This window comes from Benincasa hispida, chromosome 4, assembly GCF_027475165.1.
Source record: "Benincasa hispida cultivar pf3 chromosome 4, pf3_genome.v1.1, whole genome shotgun sequence".
NCBI lineage: Eukaryota > Viridiplantae > Streptophyta > Magnoliopsida > Cucurbitales > Cucurbitaceae > Benincasa > Benincasa hispida.
Genome location: NC_143481.1, coordinates 39,456,649 through 39,468,680, shown reverse-complemented (window position 1 = coordinate 39,468,680; position 12,032 = coordinate 39,456,649).

Here is a 12,032-nt window from a genome sequence, read left to right as displayed (position 1 = left end):
GATACAATCAATAATTCCCTTCATTTTCAATTAGGCTTTGCTTTAGGAGTTATTACTTCCTTGATAGCTTAATATACGTACTCTTTTGCTTATGCGTTTATAGCACAAGATCTTACTATTTAAACTGCGTTATATACTCGTTATCAATACATTCCATTTTAACACAATACCCACACCCAAGTTTGATAGCTTTGAGTTTGCTATCTCAATCATGATTTTCCTACTTTAGAGGGAAAAGCCCTTCACCCTTTTGCTCGGTTGTGGACGAGGAGGGATTTGAACACCAACATTGTGGTTCATAGCCACATACTTTAATTCTCTAAACTACATGTCTCACCCCATCTCTACTGGATCTCTTCCGGATGTATTTTAAAAAAGGAACATTTTCTCTCCCCAACCATTTTTATTTCGAGTTAAAAAGATGTGAATGTGTCTCTCTCTATATATAAGAATATTGCGTTTAGAGGTGTGAAGTGAGAGAGAAAAGGGGGAGATAAGGGGTTTTGAATAAGACAACATTTTCATTTTACATTTTTTTTCATCTTGATATTAAATATAGAAAAATAATAAGAATTAGAGGTGTGTTAAGTTTTTTATCATCTTGGCGTCGAGTGATTTTTATGCAAACCTTCCCCTATGATATCATAACCTCAGTAAAGTTTATCCACCCAAGTTCAAGATGTATTGATGTGGTTCATCTACGCCTAAGACACCAAACTATCGAACTATAATAGAGAAAGGTATGAGAGAAAAACATATTAACTAGTGATTGTGAGGTTACAATTCTTAATTGTAGGGGTTAGACCACTCTTAAAAAATGAAAAGAAAGCAAACTCTCATAATTTGAAAAATAGAGAATTTCAAGGAAGATAGATTATTATTTATTCTTTTTAGATACATATTTGATAGTAAAGTTAGAATGGGATTCCAATTTAGAGAATTGTTCCAAATGTATTTTTTTTTCTTAGGGCAATGCTTAAAATGTATTTGATAATGTATTTAAAAAGTATTAAATATTAAGGATAGGTTTACCAATCTGTAATGAAAATTGGTGTAGTCATAATAAAATTTCATTGATAGATCAATTATAATAAGCTTGAGTCGCAAATGTAATTGGATCAATTTTGATCGCATTTACTTTAAATTATGAATTTTATCAAATTTATTGTTACCATTACCTCTACCTCTACATCTACCTCTAGGGATCAAGCAATAACAGTAACAGTAATAGTAAAGATGTCAAAATTGATAATTTTTCAGTTGTAACAATAATAATTATGGTAGCTTGTATTCGGGAGGATAGAACGCATTTGTTGAGAGATAATGTCTTCAACAACTTAGATGTCATTGATAGGAATAACATAGTTGCTTCTTTAGTAGTACGTAAATATGATGATGACTCAATGGTTAAGCTTGCCAACTTGTCTATCTTGGAATGTTTTCTTAACTGCAAACAAAAGTATAATAAGGTGGAATGGAAGAACGTAGAGATGATTGAGGATGATGACATTTTAAACACCTTTCCTTGGGGTAATTTAGCTTTTACTTTGACAGTAGAATTCTTTAGAATGGCTGCTCAAACCAAAAGTACAAATTGCACCTTACAAGGATTCCCTCAAGTCTTATTATGTTGGGCCTATGAAATAATCCAAAAAATTTCTGAGCAAGGTGATGGAGTTGTAACATAAGTGAATGAAGAATGCCCGAGAATGCTAAGATAGAGATCGACAAAGAAGTCTGATTGGAACCATCTCCAAGAGCGCATCTTCAAAGTGAGCGATGTAAGTTTATCAACCATTGTGATTTCATTATTATCTACTTTAATTTACTCTTTGTCTCATTCATTTGTTTTCATTTTATACAGTTTAAAGTTGTCCCTTTGAATTCATCTGAAGATGAATTACATTCAAACTATTTCCATTATTTTACAAATGAGCCACCGGAAGTAATTGAAGAAAGATGAAAATATAAGAGGTCAAACTGCTTGGATGATGAAGAAGTTTGGAATGAACAAGAGGTTCAAAGCTTAGATATAAATGGTTCTATTAGAGGGGACATTAGAAAAATAAAAGAGGAATTGGAATCTTTGAAGGAGGAAATTGTTAAGATTTCAAAAAATACAGCTACATTGTTTGAATTGTTCAACTCCATGAATGAAAATTAGCTACATAAAACATGGAGAAGCAAATCTCAAGACTCCTTCCATCCTAATAGACCTCTGACAGTAAGTCTTCAAAGAATTGAAGATGAGATGAATATCCAATGATTAGAAGATAAAGAGGTAAAATATTTATTATATTTGCTTACTAATACAATTTGATGTATATTAACTTACTGATAATGTTTCTTTGCTTACTGGGTAAGAAGAAGAAAAAGATGGGGAAAATGAAGGACAAAAGGAAGAAGATAATCGTGAAGAGATACAAGAAGACCAAGAAGATGAAGGAGAAGAAACGGAACGAGAAAAAGATGATGAGCAACAACAAGAAGTGCCTAAAAATGATGGAAAAGAACAACAAGAACGGGAAGAGTTGGAAGATCTTTTGGAATCAATTGATGAAATAGTCAACATCAACCAGGTGATTTCATTAAGTAGTTTCTGATTTTCATCTAATTGATATCTGATTTCCATCTTATTACATTTTGATTTCTATTCGATTACATCTCTATTTTTCAGTAGATAGTTAGCAGTTGATTTCCATCTAATTATCGTTTAGAAATCCATCTGATTGTTAATGTTAAAACAATCTCAGTTTTCTGATTTTGCATATAAAAGCTTGTCAAAGATATTGAAAAAGATTAAAAAAGAGAAGAAGAATAAAAACTAAGAGAAGAAGAAGAGAGAGAGAGATAAGAACAAAGAAAAAGAATGACAAAGGGAAAAAACAGGTAATAACATTCTCTTAATACTAAGTAGTCATCTGATACACTTTGATTAATACACTTGGAAATGTGTGTTCTGATAACAGGTTGAAGAAGATAAATCCAAAGAAGAACATGAAGATAAAAGGACAAAGAAGAAAAAACATGACAAAGAAAAGGAACCATTATTTTCTGATTACCATGTGATTGTTATCTGATTGCCCTTTGATTTCCATGTAATTGCTTTTCAATTACCTTCTTATTACTATCTTATACTTATTTCTAATTCATTCTCTATTTGTTTTAGATCGTTCAGAATAGAATGCAGACAAGAAAGTCTTCACAAGATAAGCCTACACCCAAGACTGTTGATTTGGAAATGGCGAAAAAACACAAATCTCCAAAGAAGATACGAAATACAACACTATTATTGAACCACCTTCTTTTGATTTGAACATTTCACAAACAAAATGAAAATGAATTTCTTTTGGTAACTTTTGTAAACTTTGGTGTTGATGTGAACTTCCTAGACTAGTTTTGTGTTAGTTTTTTGTTGATAATTTCTTCAACAATATTTTGTCACATAATGTTAAACAGTTAGAATATTTTGTTGATAATGACTTTGATATTAGCACATATGTTGATAGTGAAACAGATGTACTTATTATTTGGGAATGAAAAGTTCTTAATTACCTAAATTGTGTGTATTATATATATAGCATTGTTTTTCATTGTCAGATAGTGATATTGCTATTAAATTATTTTTTTATTTCTATCTGATTAACTTCTAATAGAAATATATTCAAGAGCAACATAACAATGTGGATTATGAATTTAAAGCTTGGAAAACAAGTTTAGGAATGGAGATTTCTGTGAAAGAAAACTTCCTATAAAGAAAAGGCAAAACGTTCTAATTGTCATATGATTGCGTTTTGATTGTATTATGATAGTTATTGATTATATTATGATTGCGTTTTGATTGCATTTTTTTTTTATTAATTCATCTCTATTCTAAATTGTAATAGTCCTTTGTCATATTGTCATCTAATTACCTTTTAATATGAATGCATTCAAGATTACCTGACTTGCATACATATAACTTTAATGTGGTGCAGAGAATTTAAGTTTCACTCAAAGGATAATAGCAACATCATTCATATACTAAAAAAAGATGCAAAGTAAATCCATTAATATAGTAAAAAACCACTAAAACAATACAATGTTATACAGTACCTATTAAAACAACAAATTATTCTTACTCAAGTGAGAAAAAATAAACTCAAATGAAAACAAATAATAAAGCTATCTTTGACGGCCACAATATGATCATTCAAATAGGTTGACTTGTACATGTTCTTTTATTATGACCACTACGCTTATAACACTTCTTGCGCTTTCCCAATTCACCAATTGAAAGGATTCTTTTCTTCTAGGGTCTTCCTACTGGATGTTTAACAATCGAAGGCAATATAGTGTCATTCACTACTACAATACTCCATTCATTTTGGTTACCGACAGGGCGAACAACACCATTATAAGTTGATGCCAATGTTCTAGCAATAATATTTTGAGACAAAAGACTAAGGATTTAAATTAAGAGTGTGAATAACAACAAAAGCATGATTGCATGGTATTTCTTCCAAATCCCAAACACGACAAGTCAACTATTATAATTCAACTTTACCAAAAATGTTTTACCTCCATCAAGTACTTGATATTCATAATCACCAATAGGATTAGCCTAAAAAAATTGTAAAATCAAAATAAGTATTATAAGTATGGCATATACAAGATAGTAACTCCTAAACTAATTCATAAAATTTAATATAATCAATATAATATGACAATCATATAACAATATGACAACAATCAATATAAGATAACGATGCAGCAATCAAACAAAATCAAATAGCAATTACATACAGTGGAACTCTGTGATTCATCGACTAGATTTTTCATCACTCCTTCAACCTAAGTAGTCAAAATACTCTTCAAAAAGTAAGTTGATTTACTTCTATCATAAAACTATTGTTGAAGTAACTCTCGGATTGCATCAAGTCTTGAAACGACAAGTAAATTTCTATCATTTTTCAACACTGAATTCAAACTCTTGAAACTATTAGTTTTCATCATTTAGTATCTTCTTTGCTTAGAGTAGACACATGCTCATCTCTTAAATCCAACATTCCTAAGATGTTCTTTAATAGATGGGTATATTGACTCCATCCATCTCATATACAACTCAAAATCATCTATTCTGTATGATTTTGCACACTAGAGAAAAACTTTTTCTATTGTAGAATCTTTGAATGAAAGCTTCAAGTTGTTCAAGAGATGTTCCATACAAACACAAAATTGAGTCAATGGAAATACATGAAATTAATAATACCATGCGAACATGCGTACAAAATCTCATAGTTCACAAAAGATAAAATCGTTTTTTCTGGATGCAGAAAATTTATTTATGTGATCACAAGATATCACCGCGAAAAAATTCCCGATGCCAATATTGGAAGTGAAAAACTGTAAAGTCTGAAGCGAAGCAGGATCGGTCCCAATTTTAGTTTTTCACATAATGTAAAATACAAAAAAATATATAATACATTTTAAAAGAAATTTAATTTTATAGTATGCTTTTCAAAATAATACAGTGAAAAGAATAATAGGGTTTTGAAAAACTAACCTCTTGAAGACGAGATTCTTCACAAATTCCTCCTGAAATAGCACGAACTCTTCGAATTCCTTGGACCTCGAATCCCAAAAGCAGTAATTTCCAAAAGCCAAACAAATATACACAACTACAAGAATTGCCAAAGTATTCTCCTTTAGGGGTGAGAATTCACAAGAGTGAGTGGGACTTTCTGTTAATTTTTAGGAAGAAGGATAGGATTATCTTTTTTAGAGGAGATTTTACCCAAGCAAATCGTTTTTTTCTTTTTGGAACTCACAATTCAGCGTGCAGGATGAGGAAGAAGACAATTTTTTTTCCAACTCCCCACAATCCACGATCAAAAAGAGAGATTTAGGGGAACAATTAACTCCCTCTCACTTTTACTTTAAATAAAATATAAAATTATATATTATGTATCAAAATATATATATATATATATATATATATATATATAATTAACTTTATGTTACATTAGATATAACATAAAGTTATTAATCTCTCATAAAATATATAGTGTTTAATATAAATCTAATTCATATTAAATTTTAACCTATAGTTTTTATATGAATCAAATTCATATAAATTTATATTTGAATCATATTCAAATATTTATTTCCTCTCAAAATAGACTAAATATTATAATGTATCAAATACATTATATTAATTATATCACATATAATTATTTTGAATTAATTATATAATTCCCTCAATTAATTTGAACAATTTAAATTAACCCAAAAATGATTTGATTCTCAATTATCTCAGTTGAACTACCAAGGGACTTTATAAACCTATAGATTGATGTTTCAATGGTACTTGAATAATTAATTAAACTCTTTTAATTAAATTACTCAACTTTCATTAACTATCGGTCATTTCACTAAAGACCGACAACTATACTCTTCGCACTATAGATATATTTAAGTGTCTATTGAATTAATCAATAGTATGATGACCTTTCACAAATTGTTCGTAAGTACAGCTGGACCAAAAATATTGTTTTTCCATTGTAGCTACATCTAACTCCTTAAGTACCACTGATTCCTCTAATGAACAATAAGTCATAGTCTAACTATGACCAAACCCTTCTCGAGTCAAGAGAGGGTGTGGCACCACATCGTTCATGTCCCGGAATCAGTCCTTAAAGAGAACAATTTATCTACTTATCCCGACAGTTGGGAAAGAGTGCATTTTTTCTTGTGTAGCTGTGTTTTCAGCTCCTTAATTAGACGAAACCCCAAAATTGTAAGCATATTGAGTCGACGAACTGACCACTCTCACTCATGCAAATTAAAGGACCACCTTCATAGGCAGGAGTTCACAACTCACTCAGGATTCAGGTCATATCACCTATAGTCATCTTGGTGAAATGTAAGTCTTTACTATTAATGATGTTATATAATGAGACTATTCATTTTGTGCTCTGGTCTTATACAAACACTTTTCATATTGAACACCTTTGATCACACGTCTCTACATGAATAATCAAGATCAGATCATTTATAGAGCTTTACTACAATTGTAATATCCACAAAATAGGTCGTATTCGTAGTGTCATCAGGATAAGGTACCCAGCCTTATCTATCAACTACAAACCATTTAGGTTATCACTTAAACACGATCCACATATATGTCTCCACATACATGTTTAAGCTACATAAGATAACCTTGAATGTTTGTTTATTAGTTTTGTGGGTTAATGCTACTAAATATCAAATAAAATACCTCAGGTTTTATAAATAAACTCTTTGTACCATACAATTACAAACTACAAGATCCACAGATTTAGGGTATCAACCTCAACACGATTTGCATAGATGGAAATGCATAGCCTGATGCAATAGAATGTGACATGACACATGGGTGATGTGTAAATGATAGAGAGAAGCGAAGACTAAACGATCGTTGTCAAAAGACTAAACAATCGTTGTCAAATATCTAAATGACAGAGGCAAGCGTCTACATGATAGAGGTGAGAGTGTAGACGATAGGCTAAGAGACTACACTATTGGGTTGAGCGTGTAAACGATAAAGGGAAGACGTTACACGATAGGGTCGAGAGTGTAAACGATGGAGAGTATACGATAGGATGTAAACGATAGAGACAATTGGCTACATGATAAGTAGAGAGAATAAATGATAGAAGAAATGTACTAAACGATCGGCCTTCAACGATTTTTATGGCCCGTCGTGTAGAGCTATTTATTAACATATAATTTGCCACATGGCTTAGTATCAATGGTCTAACATAACAACCATGAAAGAGAAAACACAAAATAACAACCAAATAGTGGAACCTGAAATGCTAAAGAAAAGAGCAGAAAAACGAAGGAAAAATTTGTTATAATTTCAACAGACGTGACACTCGTTTAACATCCCCCTGCAAGCGAATGAGGAGTTGCCGCGACTGTAAACTTGGTCTTCAAACTGAGAAATCGAGGACTTGGTAAGGCTTTTGTCATGTTGTCGGCCAGTTGATCCTCAGAGAGGAGGAATCTAACTGAAAGCTATTTGGAAGCAACCTTTTCTCTGAGGAAGTGAAGATCAATCTCAAGACGTTTTGTCCGGTTGTGAAGCACAGGATTGGCGGCTATGTATGTGGCACTGAGGTTGTCACAGAGCAGTAGAGGGGGTGGAGATGCGATTGACATCAATTTCAGTGAGAACTGATTGGATCCATAGTACCTCAGCGGCAACATTGGACAGACCACAATATTCGGATTCTGCACTGGATCGAGAGACTACCTTTTGCTTGGAGAAGCTCCATGAGATAAGGATGGAACCAAGAAAGACACAGAATCCATTCGTGCTTCGTCTGTCATTCTGGCAGCTGGCCCAATCGGCATCTGTGTAGTAAGTTAAGGCCAAAACAGGGGACTTGGTTAGAAGAATACCATGATTATTCGTGCCTTTGAGGTGTCGAATGAGACGTTTGGCTGCTTGAAGATGTGAAGTTGTTGGGGCGTGCATGAACTGACAAAGCTTATTGACACTGAAACTGATGTTTGGTCTGGTCAGCGTACAATATTGGAGGGCACCGACTAAGCTTCTGTATTCAGAGGGGTTGTCTAGTGATTGTCCATCGGTGAGGGACAACGAGGCGCCAACGGCCTTTGGAGAGTGAATTGGCTTGCAGTCATTGAGTTGTGCACGTTCAAGTAGGCTATGAATATACTTGGACTGAAACAAGTGTAAGTGATTTGATGAGCGAGCCACCTGAATGCCAAAGAAAAAGGATAGATCGCCTAGATCTTTAAGTGCAAAGTGAATGTTTAAGCAGATAATGAAGTGTTGAATGATTGCAGAACTATTTCCAGTTACAATAATGTCATCAACATAAATGAAAAAGGTAATTAAAGTATGTGAGTTGTGGAAAATGAACATAGATGTATCATATTTCGCATTAGAGAAGCCCCATGCATCAGACAGGTACTGAGCTTTGAAAACCATGCGCGAGGACTCTACTTGAGGCCATACAATGCCTTGTGCAGAAGTAACACATGATCAGGGTGTTTTGATCACTTATGAAACCAGGTGATTGCTTGATGTATACTTCCTCAGATAAGTCGCCATTGAGGAAGGCATTGTGTACGTCAAGTTGCCGAATGATCCAGTTATGAGACAGAGCAATGGATAGTACGAGTCGAATGGTTATAGGCTTGACAACTGGACTAAAGATCTCAAAATAATCGATGTTATAGTCTTGGTTGAAACTTTGAGCAACCAAACGAACCTTGAAACAAGAAATCTCACCTGATGGAGTTTGTTTGAGTCTGAACACCCATTTGCTGCCAATTACCTTGCGATCCTAGGGCAGAGGTGTGAGAGACCATGTATTATTTCTTATGAGGGCTTCATATTCCTCAAGCATTGCTTGCTTCCATATTGGATGAAGGATGGCTTCCTTGTAAGATCGTGGTTCTGTATCGTCCAAGTTAGTAACCTCAAACAGCCAAGCCTTTGGTTTAAAAATGCCCATTTTTTACCGTGTAATCAAGGGGTGGTTATTGGTTGTGAGAGGTAGGGATGGTGGTGGTTCTGAGGTGATGGGAAGGTTGGGGTGTGGGGAAGCAACAGGAGTCGGGAGAGCAGAGGTGGGTGGTGGTGAGGGAGAGGGAATAATGGAAGCTAGTGGATTGGTTGATGATTCAGGTGATTGAGGAAGATGAGGAGTGGGTTGATTGAGTGGTGTAGGGTCAAGTGTGGGTTGGAGGGATGGAAATGGGATGGAAGAAGGTAGGTAGGGGGGATCATGGTGATGAACACAGTTGCTTTGGGAATTGGCAGTGACCTGATATAAAAAGGAAGGACTGATGGGAATGGGAATGGGAATGGAAAGGATAGGAGAAGAAGAGTGTGAAGGAAAAGAGATTGATGGAGAGTTATCAAGGAAAGGGAACGCAGTTTCATTGAAAATGACATGCCTGGAGACATAAATGCAACCTGTTGTGCGATGGAGACAAAGATATCCTTTGTGCAAGGAAGAGTAGCCTAAAAATACGCACTGATGAGACCTGTATTAGAGTTTATTGTCATTGAACGGTTGAAGGAATGGAAAGCAGGTGCAACCGAATACTTTAAGAAGTTGGTAATCAGAAGGTTTAGAGTATAAGATTTCATAGCGGGATTTGTTTGCAAGGAGAGGTGTGGGTAGCCGGTTGATAAGGTAGAGAGCGGTGTGGAAGGCAAAAGGCCAGAAGGTATGTGGAACAGAGAAATGGGCAAGCATGGCTAAACCAACTTCAACGACATGCCTGTTCTTTCGTTTGACAGTGTCATTTTGTTGAGGTGTATAAGGACAAGATAAACGGTGGATTATGTCAAGTTTGTCTAGTATAGGTGAGAGAGCTTTGAACTCCCTTCCTCCATCAGTTTAGATTGATTTATTGGTGGTGGAAAACTGGTTTGAAATCATTGCTTGAAACTTAAGAAAACAGGGGAGAACTTCAGATTTTGCTTTCATTGTGTACATCCAAGTAAAACGCGAGAAAGCATTGATAAATAACAAGAAATATCTATCTCCATTTATTGAATTGATAAGGGAAGGACCCCATACATTGTCATATACTATATCAAAGGGAGAGGATGGATGAGAATTGGAAGATTGAAAAGGTAAACGATGGCTCTTGGCCATTTGACAGTGTTCACAAACTGGTACATTAGTATTATTTTTGTACTTCAATTTGCATTTTTACAAAACAGATTGAACTACTGGAGAGGAGGGGTGTCCTAAACGATGATGGCACAAAGAGAAGTCTGTGAGTGCTGAGATGAAGGCAGTTGGATGAGAGGAGGAATTGAATGATCATGTAGTAGATGGAGTGATAGAGAGCTTGTATAGGTCACGATCAAATGTGCCCCGAAGGAGTGGACTCTTAGTTTAAAGATCCTTCACAACAAAGAAGTCATGGAAAAACTCAACATAAGCATTATTATCATAACATAAACGACTGATGCTAATTAGATTTCGAGATATTGAGTGTGTGAAGAACAGAGCGAAGATAAATCGAAGTATTAGATGTAGATGAAAGAAAGGAGGAGGAACCAATGTGAGAGATGGGAAGGGACTTACCGTTTCCTATGACAACTTGTTCACCACCATAATAAGGGATAGGCTGTTGGATGTTGGACAGGTCAGGAGTCATGTGATGAGTATCTTCGGAATCCATATACCAGCCTTCATCGGGATGATTTGATTTTGGAGTAGGGGGATAGTGATATAGGATAATGGCTGAGTTGGGGTTGGTGTTGCTTGAGCAAAATAGGCTTGGGGATGTTAAATTGTTTTGTATTTAGGATTATCAATGTTGTAGCAGGATAATGTTGTATGGCCAAACTTATTGCAAATTTGACATTGTGGTCGATTGGAAGAGTGTGATGGTTGTTGGGTGGGTGGTCGTTGAGCACGGATAGGTGATCTATGAGATGTATAATCAGTGGCATTCACGGCAAAGAAAGCAGGGTTAGAAAGAATACCTGAAAGAGATAGAGGAGGTCGGAAGGATGACCTGGTAGTTTGAGGCTAGTAAGAACGTCAACATTGTAGGGATAGATGGGTGACATTGGCTTGTATTTGTTGGAGTTTCTCCATAGCAGACTGGGATTCTAGCCGAGAGTCATATGCGATGAGGAGGCTGCGGACATCAGCGATGGATGGGCGATCAGTTATGTTCTGAATGGAAGTCACAAAAGGATTGTATTCATTGCCGAGGCCTTCGAGAATGTATGCAAGATGATCACGGTAAGACAGGGATTCCTCAATAGCAGCAAACTTGTCGGCAATATCTTTGATCTTAGCAAGGTATTGAGAGACACTGATGCCATCCTTTCGTATCTTTTAAAGCTGAGAGTGCAAACCCATAATCCGAGCTATTGAAGAGGATACATAGACTGTTCGTAGTGCTTCCCAGATTTCCAATGCAGATTCGTATCCGACGATTTCTCCCATTTTATCTTCATTGAGAGATGAGTAAAACCAGCTCATAATAATGCGATTGCA